Genomic DNA, 13,857 nt, shown 5'->3' with positions numbered 1-13,857 from the left:
ATAAGTAAATAAAGAATACATCTAACAGTACAGTATTATAATGAGTAGAAAATTTATTTAATTTAACTGAATAGAAAAGAAATATTTTAATTTTAAAAAATTAAATAAATAGATTAAAATAAATAAGTAAAGAAAAATTAGGCTAAAATAAGTAAACAAATAAATAAATAAAAATGTTATTATAATAAATAAGTAAATAAATTATATATATATTAAAATTAATAAATAAAAATGTTATTAAAATAAATATGTAAGAATTGGTTTCTTAAATAAACAAGTAAATAAATAAATAAAAATTAGATTAAAATAAATAAATACAAAGTACATCAGTACAGTACTATGAGTAAAAAAAACTAAAATAAATATTTTTAAGATCTAGACATCTTTATAATATTAATTTTTCACAGTGTATATTGGGTTCTTATACAAGAAACTATAGATGCCTTGCATGAAGATGATCACATTTGTGGGTCCATGGCATCAAAAAATAATTGAAAACCCCTGGTCATTGCTAAGCAGATGAATAACATTCACATAATTCACACTCACCACTACTACTTTGGCACCAAAGCCCACGTAATCCTGCCAGGCCACGCAGAGCACATAGGGAAGGTAGAGGGTGAAGTATATGATGCCCCCACAGGCCGCGGCGAGGTTAGCGCGGGAGAAAAGCGTGCTGATCAAGAAACACTGCATGATGGTCACTACGGCAAAGGAGGCCAGGAACAAATAGACTACTCCAGGGTCGCTGTACGGCAGGAGATTACCCATCTGAGCAGACAATGACAAACAAAACCATGCTAAATTGTTGTTAGAGTTATATTTTTATAGACAAACTGAGCAATACACACCTTCAGGATGAGCACCAGTAGGGCAGCGCTGATGAGCAGTGGTATGAGACTACTGATGAACCAGCTCAGCCACAAGATGCCATTATCCAAACCCATAATCCTCATGGTCTCCTTGAGCCGTGCTTCCTTCTCGTACACCACACCCTTGATGATGATGGCCACCGAGTACATCCAGGCCAGAGTCATGAACAGAGGCATGGAGCGGCTCATTACCCGCAGGAAACTAGGACAGAGGAGACAGGATGGGTTACACCTTCAGCATGACAAAACAACCCACACAAACAGTGGCTGTTCCAAAAGATGTCTGCTAAGATACCTCATTTAGGGCAAATAAATAAAAAAGTAAAAAACATAATTGCGACTTTTTATTTAACAATTCTGAATTTTCTTTCTTGCAATTGCAAGTTTGCATCTTTTTGTTCTCAGAATTGCGAGATTTAAACTCAGAGTTAAAGAGTTAGAATTGTGAGATATAAAGTCGCAATTACCTTTTTAATTTTTTTATTTAGTGGCGGAAACAAGCTTCCATAAAAAACAGCATCATAATGCACTGAAATAAGCTCAATGTAGTGAATAATTCACCATTCTTTTGACAATATTAGTGTTTTTATGATTATAGTATCACATTCTCTACTGAAATCAAATGTATGGCACACCAAATTGGTCACTTATGAGGTAACATTTCGGTTGGTTTGATAACTTAGTAGTTAGCTGCCTTTAAAATGAATAAAAATTAGATCAAAAATAAATAATAAAAAATTTAAATAAAATAAAATAATAAAAAAATAGATTAAAATAAAAATAAATAAAATTATTTAAAATAAACAAATCAATCAATAAATAATACATAATTAGATTTAAAAGAATAAATAAACAAATAATAAAAATTAGATTTAAATTAATAAAAACAAATAATAAAAATTGTTTATAATATATAAATAAATAATAAAAATTAGATTTAAATAAACAAATAATAAAAATTTGATTATAATATAAAAATTAGATTTAAATATATAAAAAATAGATTTAAATAAATAAATAAAAAAATTTAAAATTTATAATTAAATAGTAAAAATAAATAAATAATACAGCAATACTAAAAATAATTTAATGTAATAGGAACTAAATATTTTTCAAATAATATTTTATGCATATTTATATAATTAGTTTTTCCACAGTATAAATTTGGTCTTTATGCACGACAATACATAAAACTTTACAGATGGGGTCCCTCGCTTGTTTTTGTCTGAACCTGAGAATGAAACCTGATCATGAATGTACAGAGTATTAATTTAATTTAAAGACTGCAACAAGATATGTCTTACACATCGTCCACATAGCAGGGATAAGGCATCTGCTGGATGTAAACTCCAGTTTTCTCCTTGCTGCCCGTCAGAGCTCGTATGATTCCGTGTTCAATCACATCCTGCAGGTAGGAGAAGCCGCCCCAGATGTACCGCAGATCCTCAAACGGGTCCGCTCGAGGACCGGGATCCCAATATCTACAGCAAACACAAGCGTTAGCTCTCAATGACAAGTACAAATCCTGTTCATTTTCTCCATCCAGAAGCTGTACGGACAAATTTGTCGCATAATTAGAAAAAAGTAGCTTATCATACCCATCCTTGATCTTGTTAGTGCGCTCCACATTATCAATGTCCATGCGTATCTTGTAGTTGATGTTGGGCGGCAGATCAGACGTGTTGGACTGCATGTCAGGAAACACTATTCCAGCCCAGAACTTGCGATCGTCCAGCAGACGCATGGACTTGTTTACCAAACGTTCCTCGTTAGCCACCGGCTCCAACTTATCCAAGTTCACACACTTTAGGGGAGGAAAATGAAAAGTTTATCAGGAAGAATTCAGAGTCAGGTTGACCCTATGATTCTCAATTCTGTCAATCAAAAATTCTGATAATCAATAAATCACAAAATAATCTGTCAATCCAGCCGACTTTGAACTGGAATGACCCGTTTTGGTGGTTTTCTGTTGGAGTGCAGCATAATTGATTTGTTACTGTAATTTAGTGGAGAACTGAGAACTGTTTCTATCTGACAGGACGACACACTGACCCAGAAAAATAAGACAGGCACTTAAAATGTGGATTCACTTTTCTTAGAACCATTAAATTGATTAGCAGAGATCACAAGACGCCCACATAATACTGCTGATGCCGTTTAAAAGGACTAGATGTAATCCATGCCCTTCAGTCAAGTCAAATATAATGAGATCAAGCCACTTTTAAGTCAACATTAAAAATTCCTAGATGGATGAGCTGAGTTTGGTTTATGTAATGAAGACGGGCGTATATCCGCACCTCCATGAACTGAGAGATGGTTTGGATGGCTTGATCCATCTCGTTGAACGCCTCTCTCCACGTGTACGCCATCCCATGAGGACGTGTGTCTTCTGAAGCCTTGGACAAGAAGCTGGACACATCCTCCACGCGCCAGTCTGTCCCGTTCAGCTTGGCATTAAAGAAGCGAGCGCTAGCGTTGTTCTGGAGGAGAGTCTGTTTAGGAAAAATGACATTCAGTTAATCGTTACATACGAAAACATTGCTTCTGGTACTATAACTTAGTGCATCAATAAATGTAAAAAACTACTAACAAAACTACGATATAATAATATTTTTTAAACATTTTATCACATAACTGTATGTATACTTTATATCATAAAGATGTCTAAAATATTTGGAAAATATTTATTTATTTATTTTTATTTATTTATTTTAATCTAGTGCATCAATAAACGTACACAAAAAAACAAAATGTTAATAAAACTATCTTTTTTTTTATTATTATTATTGTATCACACACACTTACACCCGTATACTATATACTGTTAAAAATTTATATTATAAAGATTATAAAAATGTCTAAAATATTATTTGGAAAAAAGTTCTCTAATCATTATTGTACTGTATTGTTAGATGTATTATTTATTTACTTATTTTAATCTCATTTTTATTTTTTAATTGATCTATTTTAATGTAATTTTTTTTAGCATGACCTTGCATGAAAGTCATGCACATAGAAATATGACATGGAGTCATGCATTTTGTGCCTATGACAGCAAAACACCTAACGTAACACTTTTTCATTCGTTTAGGCACAAATAGGTCCTTAGAATACTCCAAGGGTTTGAAGATCTCCACTAATAAGTATGCATCCTACAGAGCACCACACGTTGTGTGCCATGTGAGTTCAGTAGTTAGGTTAAAATGCAGTACCGCTTACGTCCAAAAGGTGGCAGTGTGAAATTCACAATTTGAGCTACTCCCAGCACAAAATCATGTGAAAAATCAAGTGACTAACAGACTAACAGTGTCTTTTGTTTCAGAAGGGATATTAGTGTTCAGAAAGATGCGTGTGTGTGTGACGCACCCGCACTAGGTCCATCTCCTCACTGTTCTCCATAAAATTCCAGAGTTTCGGTCTCATTTCTTCCCACATGCCCCCAAGGTCCCTGAGCACGCCGAACTCTTGAAACGTCTTATTGACCTGAGAGAAATAGAGATACAGTTAGGATGGTCCTCTAGACCCAGGCCTTTCAGCTGGAGGACTGTAAGGTACTGCTGGGGATTGATGGAATGATATATCATACAAAATATATAAAACACATTGTATATACTTCAGAATATTATTGCTCAAATATGGACATAGCTGTCTGAATTTATATTTCTTGAGATATTCAAAACCTTGATCTACAGGTTTCTGCTTTAATACTTAAAATTGTCTTTGTAGATGAATATAAATTGTGTCTACATATTATATGAAATTAAGTTTAAGAATTAATCATTTAAAAGTTTATTTTGAAATATTGTACAGTAAAAATCATCAACAAGTGTCGAGAATACATGAGAACCTTTTTAGGGAAATCTATTAAATATTTTTGCATTTGTTAATTAAAATAAAATCAAAATAATATATAAAAATTCAATGAAAAACTCAAATTGAAAATTCAAAATGTTGACTTGGCAACTAATCGAACTAAAATAAGTTAAAGTTGAAGTACTAAACTTACTAAGAATAACAGAAATAAAAATAAATTAAAGCAAAAAATAAAAAATAAAAAAATATAAAAAATCTAATTCAACACATTAATAAATACTATAATAGTATATAATAGTGCTGTCAATTGATTAATCGCAATTAATCTCATCTAACATAAAAGGTTGTAAATATATATATGTGTGTGTATATACATACATACATACATACAATACATACACACGCATATATAAATATATATATATAATCTTTTATGTTTGATGTGATTAATAGCGATTAATTGATTTGACAGCACTAATATATAAATAATAATAATAATAATAATAATAATGATAATAATAAAATAACATTAGTTCTGATGACTACTATCATCATGACATGATCTGATGATTAGAATAAAATATTGTAAATAGAAATAATACAGAATGAGTATGTGTGTTCAAATCTTTGACTCACAGAAACCTGGTCAACACTAGTTAAACATACAGTAATGAGCTTTTGTAATGCTCCTCAATGGCAATGCTACTGATTAGTGTTCTCCTGACCTCGTGTATGATCCTCTGGGTGGCAGGAGTGTCTGGGGTGTACAAGATCTTTCCCATGAGCAGCGGCTTCAGAGCCCTCCAAATCATGCGCGATATGGGACTCGACTCCAGGCCCTTCATCACGTTGTTGCAGTAGGGCGCTAATGGAGAGATGACAAGTTTTTAAAACAGTTTAGCAGGGTACATGACATATTTTGCATTCGCAAATGAGGGAAAAGAGAGAAATAGGACTTCACTCACTAGAGGAGTTGTCGTAAGCAGAAACGGGCTCACTGTCATTGTCGTTGCCGTAGTTGCCGAACAGAGCCTTGTAGTTGTTATCCTCATACCAGTTAAGGGACTTGATCTTCAGGCCTCCGCCCTCCGGGTGGCCGCAGACGATGCGGGATACGGCCTGGTACATGTGGTTGGGGGACTGTGTGCTGTTGCCCGTCAGATACAGGATCTCGTTGCGCATGTCCCGCCAGCTCTTCATACTCACAAGCTGAGAAAAAAAAAATGACACAAGCTTTATCACTTAAGAGTCATTTTCAGTACAAAATCTATATTTGTTTACACTAGCGTTCAAAAGTTTGGGGTCGGAAAGTCTCTTCTGCTCACCAGCAGTTGTTTGATCAAAAATACAGTAAAAACAGTAATATTGTGAGGTATTATTACGATTTCAAACTAAATAGTAAAGTTTGTAAACAAACTTTGAAAGCCAGAAAGTTTGAAGTAGTTTGAAATAGTTTTAAAGCTTGAAGTTTGAAGGTTTTCAGTTTGAAGTAGTTTGAAATAGTTTTAAAGCTTGAAGTTTGAAGGTTTTGAAGGCCATACAGTCTATCAGAAAAACAGCTAATATTATTAATCACACTGAAAATGCATCTTTCCTCACAACACAACAGATTATCAAGTAAGTGAAGAGCTTGTCGAACGTCACAAAACGTTTGTTTATGCTAAAGACTTGTTTGAAACGGTTTGTTTTATGACAGGAAAACAAATGCAAACATACAGGCACACCGGATGTCATATAATGACTGTGTTTATTCAAAGTACGTCATTCAATGTTACAACTGCTTCGGGAAAGAGACTAATATTAATTGCAAACACTTGCTGTCCCATTACATGATCTTGTTCATCTAATCCAAACGAAAGCAACCTCAGTGTCTTGTTTTTGAGTCTTGAAGTGTGTAGTTCACGTGCCGGCCTGCATTTGGACATTATACCTCTATGCGTCACAGGGCGTGATTGTTATGAAGTGTTGTCACTGTCAGCTGAAGGGTGTTACTGATGGTGACTAAACCCAAAGGTAATAATAATGCAGATACATGCTTATTTCTAGGTCTTAAGGTCATGCTTCTGGAGGTCTTAATTGCGCAATCGTTCTTGTTTATTGTTATTCTGTCATTATTTCCTAACCCATATGTCATGATATATGTTGTTTTTTTTCAATGTGAAATACAAGAAGAGAAATTTGCATGATACTTCCAGTCTTGTAAAGCCATACAAGAGCCTTGTGTGAGGAACAAACCCAATGTAAGGTGTTATTCATTGATAATGTTCTTATTTGCATTCACTTTCAGTGAACAATGACTTATGTTTCAGTCTGTTCCATCATATAACTTGGAATACTGTACATGGACCACTTTTAATGAAACTTGAGCTTTACAGTCACTATACAGACTGTAAAAAAGTTTCATGAATATTTATTAAAAATTCTCATTCTGGGTTCCACGAACAAAGCTAAATACAAAAATACAGGTTTTTAGCACCATGAAGGTAAGTAAATAATGACAGTTAAATATGTACTGAGAGAAAAACTGAACAAAAGCATAAAATTAGAGGATAAATGTAAGTGTTTTTAGGGTCATCCAGTGCTTGGAGAGAAATGAAAGGGAGTTTATGAAAACAGTATCTTGCGCCACTTGCCTGACAGCAAGCTGAACAGAGGCGCTGCTGTGACATGTTCACGCATGCCTGCCGGGGACAAGGTTACTATCGGTCATTCTCCTGATGAAACCGGAAGACAACTCAAGAGGACAAAAGACCACGATAACCTACTTTCTGCCATATCCATCACATTAATTGATGCATGTGGAAGAAAATGGGTTCTGAGAATTATGGTATGTTGCTAATGAGAGTGTTTTCATTCTGAAATAAATGGATGGTTTCACGCATTACATAAGCGTTTGTTTGAACGTTTGCGTAGATGGGTTATAGTCAGTCAGGTTTGAAAATGATGAGTCAATATGATTCACAGGGCTGTAAACACTTTTGTCATGTGCATTTCCTAAAATCACCATCAACACATCTGAGAAGTGAACACACAAAGAGCTTTACTGCTGAGTTAATATGCTCATCCACAATTTTCCGTTTACTTCAACAGGGAATGAACTCAGCCAATAGGAATCAAAAACCTAAGTTCTTTTAGACATTGACATCCTGTAACAGGATTATAGTTGTTAAAACTACAACTTAAACAATTAAAATCAGCATGAAACGTATGTTGCGATAGACTTTTCTTCCCTATTGTGAGGTATATCAGACGGCTTCTTCAACGAGAACAAATATATTTGTTTACTCATGCCAGTAAACACATCATCAGAGAAGAGATGTCGTGAGGGGAGGTTATTTTGATTAAAGATTGTGAGGGCAAAGGTTTATAATGATGGGCACGGATAAATCATTTATAATAAATACTGCAATATTCCATAAAAAATTAAGAATTCTCCATTTTGATTTCAGCTTTATTTGTGTTACTTAAAAAAAACAAAACAAATAAAACTTTTAATTTATTTTATTTCAGTTAGTTGTTCTTGTTTTCATTTAGTTTAACTTGAAATATTAAATAACTAAATCTAAAACTGAAATAAAATTACTATAAATAAAAACTTAAAATGAAAACAGAAAATAAAAAAAAATTACATTTTCACTGAAAGGATGAGCTCACAGTCACTTCGCCCACATCATCCAGGGTCTCATTAGGGAAGTATTCCTCAATTTCTTCTCTTCTGCATGCGATTGCTAGCCATAGAAGAGCCCTATTGTTATATCTGTCACCTGTAATCATGAGGTGTCTGAGGAAGCCCTGGAGGCCAGACAGACATGCAAACAGGGCAGGGTAACTGGAGAAATAAAGCACGACCTGGAGTAACCTCTCTGCCGGTGGCTTAAGTGAGGGTTACTGGAGTTCAGATTCCATGTCTACAGCTCGTGAGAACAAAGAGGAACTAATGCTGGTCAGAGCAGCGTTGGCGTCGACTCAATTTCTGTTTCTGTTTAAAATGATAAAACTATGCCTAACTGGAAAGAGATTGCTTGTAAGACACATTCCCTGTGAACAAATGGCCTGTGTGATGAGGTGGAAACAGAAGAGAAAGAAAAAACGTGTCCATGTTTCTTTCTAAAGGCAAGTTAACATTTGTCGACCTCGGCACTTTTGTCCAGCGCTGGCAGGAACCAGGAGTCTTGTGATGGGCCAATCTACTGCTGCTAACACACTTAACACTTAGGTTTGGTTTCTAAACGCTGCACACCAAATATATGAGAGTTGGCTGTGTACAGCTAAAATGTCATGCGTTAGCTCCTTGGTTTCAAAGGGACAGAGAGGTTTGGGATGCTAACCGAAAAAGCTATTTATTAACAGAACTTTGTCTTGTGTCTTGTTATATACTGATTTGGGGCAATGCAACAAGCTTAATGATTATCATTTGTCCCAATGCAAAGCAAAAAATGTTTGAACATTGCTTTTCTAAGACTAGCATATTGGAATATTAGACATCAAAAACCGGTTATATAATCAGAATTGCCATTTAAACATTAGTTGATTCTTATAGCATTATAGCAAGACTGATTTTTAATCAGTAATTTGACTTGTTTTTACATTTGTGTTTTGTGACTAATCCAGATCCACTGGTCTAATACGGGATAAGATCATTTGGGAAGCTGGAATGGGAATTAAACACTTCACTCTGGTGTCTAGTTCGGTCTCCAGAGTTGGGGTAAGGGATATTTTAGGGGGTGCTTACCTCCACCGCTAATGCTCCCAAACTCTCCAGCAGGCTGTCTGTTGCTATGGACACATCCTGGATAATCTTTGGATCGGACTTGACATCTTTCTGCATGACCAAAACATAAGCAAAAAAGACATTATTAGCTTGATGGAATCACACTGTACACATTTTACCATAAAATGATCCTGTGAAATTTATTGTAAAAACACCCAAAAAAAACATCATTATAAGTTTTCCAGATTTAACTTAACATTATTTCAGTTAATGAAATATATGGTTTTATACAGTAAATTTAATACTCAAAATGACTAAATCTGTTTTTTACCTTTATAATATACTGACAACCACTTTAAAAGCACAGAAAGACACATGATAAATCAAAGTAGCTTTTTCATAAGCTGAAGTAAATACTAATATATAAAAGATGCAGACAGTGTCATGCACACAAACACAAAACACCATCATGGTAACTTCAATAATGCAAAAAACAAGATGCAACATAAAACCCTAATGTACATAACTGATAACAAAAAAAACTAAGAAGAAACAAATGGTTTCACTTTATTTTAAGGTGTACTTGTTACAGTGTTTTTAAACATTTAAGCACTGAGTGATATTAATTAACATGTACTTACTATAGGATTGGGATTAGGGTTTGGTTTAGAGTTAGTTGCATGTAATTTGTAAATTTACTGTTATGACTATAGCAAGTACATGTAATATGTAACTAAAACCCTAAAAGTGTTACCAAACACATTTATTTCAATGAAAAACATCAAATTTGAGCCGCAACATAGATAATTCTGGGAATGTCAATTTATGGTTTTTCACTGTAAATTATACTCCAAAAACTGTACATCTAAGTAGTATTTTTACTTTAAAATTATTAAATTACAGTTTTTCCACCATATAGAGTAAGGGGACTTACAGTTAACCAATTAACAGGTTTTTACCATAGCATTTTTACATTTTTTTACAGTTAAAATTACGATCTTTACTGTGGTGGCTGCCAGAATTTCACAATAAAATAATACTGTGACAATGTTTCTCTTATTTCAGAATGCTTGTATATTTTACAACTTAAACCGTATATTTCATTAAGTGATATAGGGCCCTAACACTTGCGCAATATCATACACCTGGCGCAATGTGGCGCCAGGCACAACTCAAGTGTTTTTTGCTAGTTTCAGCCTGACGCAGTTATCATTTTCACGTCCTATGCCATGTTGCTTAAATAGCAAATGCATTTGCACCCATTTTTGCGTCCATTGGTGTGCAGGTCTGTAAACGAGGTGTGTTCAGGTGCATTGTTGGCGTGTTGCTATTTTGAGGCAACTGAAATAGACTGCGCCATTGACCAACTGAAACCTGGTTTTAGACCATGCGCTTAGATCGTTAAAATAGGGCCCATTATGTTAATATACCAACTACCAAAAATCAGTTTTTACCTTTAAAATGCCCTTATAACCATCATAATAATATAAGTGGTTAAATAGAAAGCAACATGACATTTTTTTCCTGTGTTTTTTACTGTGGTTTTTACTGTAGCATTGTGTTTTCTTCAGTGTATTTTTACAGTAAAGTACATGTGAAGACGTTCGGGTTTTAAGCTGTTAACAAGACAACGTAATTTAGCGTGTGATCCACATACAGTGGCAACTCTAGGCTATACTGTCATGATTTAGAGGAAAAATGTCAAAGATCTCATTGTCCCCTTGCTTGCGTAACTAAATTGCTGTGCAAATATAGTAGTGACCTGGCATCTTGAAATCTCATTACTCAAAAACAAAGAAAACATTCAGTCTAAAGCGAACATAAACAAAGACAACAATATGTGAAAATTCCTGGCTAACGGGCCCTGCAGCTCCCTTTTCATGCACAAATGTGCTCAAATAATTATTCTGATTCATAAACAAATTATGTAAATTGACCATTATGTGACCACAATGTTATTTTGTTAAGCTTGAAGAACTGACAAAGTTCACTGGGTCCAAATTACAAGAATATACACTTGCCCTAAATTGTGTGTAATTGGTTTATTGAACTAGCAAATTCCTGTGCTTATTGTAGCGTTTATTGAAGTCCAGTAGGCAACTTTATATGGACAGAAAACACTCAAGCAATCATTAACATCTGAACATTTGTCTATTCTTGTATTCTAGTTTTTGCAACATCAATGAATTACCTAAATAAGACTCTGTCCAATGAACGTTATTATTTAACTTACCCGTATTGGCTTCAGGAAGTCCAAGTTGGACAGGAAGTGGCTCTCTGCGTTGTTCAGCCATTCAGCAGGTGATTGACAGATGATGTTTTGCGTCAGCTGAGACACGTCCTTATCGGCAATGGTCACGAATTCCTCCAGAGACGTGGAATTGCACAGGTCTCTAAGATGAACTCCGAACCCTTTAATAAGCACCTGTAGATCACAAATAGCAAACAAAACTAAATAAACAAACTCTCTGCGATCAGTGTTTTCAATCTTACAGTCAAAAAATTTGATCACAATCAGTAAAACACTGATCCTAAATGACAATCCTTCACCTTGAACAGTTGTTTGATGATAATACTTTCCACAAGAGCTTTAGAAAAAGGTCAAAAGACTAGATCAAGCTATTATGAATGTAAATGCTCGTATTTGTGAGGTTGAAGTGCAAGTGTGCAACGAAGAAGATACCATATGAATATGAATACATAACATGAATGAAAGTGTATTTCAAGTAGAATTGAAGATGCTTTAAGCCTCCATTTTGGTGTAGTTACAGAATATAACCGATGAAGCAAACCTCTCTCGCTCAACCAATGGCGTGAGTTTGAGGCGGGACTACCTGTTTCTTTGACCAATGGCAGATGGGACAAACTGTTTGGGAAATCTGTTTAAAAGAAGTTCTGTTCGGTTCAGCTCTATTGTCATGAAGAGATCTGGTATTCAAACGACACTTTTAAGTCTGCAGATCTCTAGAGAGTGGGTGCAAATGATTGTAAGAAACAACATTGTGTGATCACATAATTACAGGCTCTTTCTTTTGTGAAAGCCTTGTTCTTTACTTTTCTGTAAGATCTTGACTCCCTTTCTGCTCTGTCACTCAGAGCCTTGTTACACACAATAATTCAATCAGGATGTGCTTAGAAGATGATTAAAGTCTAATTTGGGAAGCTCTTAAGGTATGACCTCAGACAACTATCTCAGATTCTTATATGCATATACACTAACATTTCTGATGTTATTGAAAGAAGTCTTTTCTGCTCACCAAGGCTGCATTTATTTGATCAAATATACAGTAAAAACAGTAATGTTATTACTATTTAATATGTTTTCTATTTTAATATATTGTAAAATGTAATTTATTCCTGTGTTCAAAGCTGAATTTTCAGCATCATTACTTCTTCAGTCTTCAGTGTCACATGATCCTTCAGAAATTATTCTAATATGATGATTTGAGGATTAAGAAACATATATATATATATATATATATATATATATATATATTAGTTATTTTTATTACTATTTAAAGAAAGCTAGCATGAAAAAAGCTTGTTTTAAATGATAAAAAACATGTTATTTTAAAGTGCTCTCTATCTTGCAGCACATCTGTCAGAGGGTGTTAAGAATCGCTCGCCCTGCCTCAGTTTTCCAGGAATTGCTCTGTGGCCGTAGCTCTGCTGGGCAACAGTCATGTGACTCAACCTTCCCCCCCACCCCAGCCACACAGGAGCACGTGCACAGCTCTCTCAGTACAGCTGTGCAGGAGATCCGTCATGTGTAGCATCAGCCGGGACTGTCCGACCGAGTCCTATCCACACACCAAGGTCATCTGCATGTGAGAGCGTACGAACGCATGTCACGAGGCTTTGAAAAACGATCGCTTCATATCTGTACGAGCCAGAGATGTTACGTAACAGTCTCAGGATACATGACAGACTGCCAGTTAATGACTACACCAGACAAAGGGTAAAATATGTTAGTGAAGGTAACTAAAGACAATAAACAAAGTCATTAAAAAAAAAAAGTACTTGATGTCTGTTGATTCAAAGCCTTTTTTTATGTTTTGGTTGTTGAAGGATTTTTTAAACAGCTCATGATGTTGCCCAATTCATTTTACCTTCTCCAAGTTGACGTTAGCCTCCACTATCTGTCTCACAGCATGCTTGGGCAGGGTAGCATTTTTCTCGAGAACTCAGACAACGTTTCATTATCATGGAGGAGGATAGTCTTTCAGTTTGAAACCTAAGAGAAAAAGAAAACCTTTTAAAACTAAAAATATCAAAAATACCATATAAGGAATGCAATAAAAATATTGAATTCAACAAAACACTTTGAAATATTTTATTTAGTCAAGATGTATAATATTAATTATATTTTATATTATAATATATATATATATACAGTCAAACCAAAAATTATTCAGACATTTTTTATATATTTTACTAGTGGGTGCAGGACACTATAGTTCA

General features: G+C 34.6%; 1 pseudogene; it reads right to left on the bottom strand.

Moving 5' to 3' along the window:
* The window catches only part of LOC127512350 (phospholipid-transporting ATPase ABCA1-like), a 31,969-nt pseudogene that overhangs the window by 15,369 nt on the left and 2,743 nt on the right, over window positions 1–13,857 (bottom strand).

The sequence above is a fragment of the Ctenopharyngodon idella genome, chromosome 1, assembly GCF_019924925.1.
Source record: "Ctenopharyngodon idella isolate HZGC_01 chromosome 1, HZGC01, whole genome shotgun sequence".
In the NCBI taxonomy this organism is placed as follows: domain Eukaryota; kingdom Metazoa; phylum Chordata; class Actinopteri; order Cypriniformes; family Xenocyprididae; genus Ctenopharyngodon; species Ctenopharyngodon idella.
The sequence above is the reverse complement of the archived record's forward strand: the minus strand, read 5'-3'. Positions and strand labels throughout refer to the sequence as shown.